Raw genomic sequence first — 863 nt, forward strand, 5'->3', positions numbered from 1 at the left:
TCGAAAAGGTTTACTATTGTTAAACCTATTTCTTCCACCATTATTAAAGCTTTGTTGAGGCTTTTGTTGATCCTTCCATGAGAGATTTGGGTGATTTCTCCATGAGGGGTTATAGGTGTTTCCATAAGGTTCACCCATGTAATTCACCTCTGCTATTGCAGGGTTTTCAGGATTATAAGCTTCTTCTTCAGAAGATGCCTCTTGAGTACTGTTGGATGTAGCTTGCACATTCCATTCAGACTCTGAGAAATCATATTGACTTGCTGAGTCAATATTTTATTCTGAGCCAATATGGCATTCAGAGTATCAATTTCAAGAACTCCCTTCTTCATAGGCATCCCATTACTCACAGGATTCCTCTCAGAAGTGTACATGAACTGGTTATTAGCAACCATGTCAACGAGTTCTTGAGCTTCTGCAGGCGGTTTTTTTAAGTGAATGGATCCACCTGCAGAGGTATCCAATGACATTTTAGCTAATTCAGACAGACCATCATAGAATATGTCCAGGATGGTCCATTCTGAAAGCATGTCAGAAGGACACTTTTTGGTCAGTTCTTTGTATCTCTCCCAAGCTTCATAGAGGGATTCACCTTCTTTCTGTCTGAAGGCCTGAACATCCACTCTAAGCTTACTCAGCTTTTGAGGAGAAAAGAACTTGGCTAAGAAAGCCTTGACCAACTTATCCCAAGAGTTCAGGCTATCCTTAGGTTGAGAGTCCAACCATATTCTAGCTTTGTCTCTCACAGCAAAAGGGAAAAGCATGAGCCTGTAGACTTCAGGATCTACTCCATTAGTCTTAACAGTATCACAGATCTGCAAGAATTCAGTTAAGAACTGAAAAGGATCTTCAGATGGAAGTCC

At 40.7% G+C, this 863-nt stretch overlaps 1 non-coding gene across 1 annotated transcript; it reads left to right on the forward strand.

The window, feature by feature from the left end:
- The first annotated feature begins 524 nt into the window (after window positions 1–524).
- On the forward strand, window positions 525–632 carry LOC148555463 (small nucleolar RNA R71). Its single transcript, XR_015886745.1, has one exon. It is a non-coding gene; the product is annotated as a small nucleolar RNA R71 (small nucleolar RNA).
- Window positions 633–863: the final 231 nt, after the last annotated feature.

Source organism: Arachis ipaensis, chromosome B6, assembly GCF_059453495.1.
Source record: "Arachis ipaensis isolate K30076 ecotype BB chromosome B6, ASM5945349v1, whole genome shotgun sequence".
In the NCBI taxonomy this organism is placed as follows: domain Eukaryota; kingdom Viridiplantae; phylum Streptophyta; class Magnoliopsida; order Fabales; family Fabaceae; genus Arachis; species Arachis ipaensis.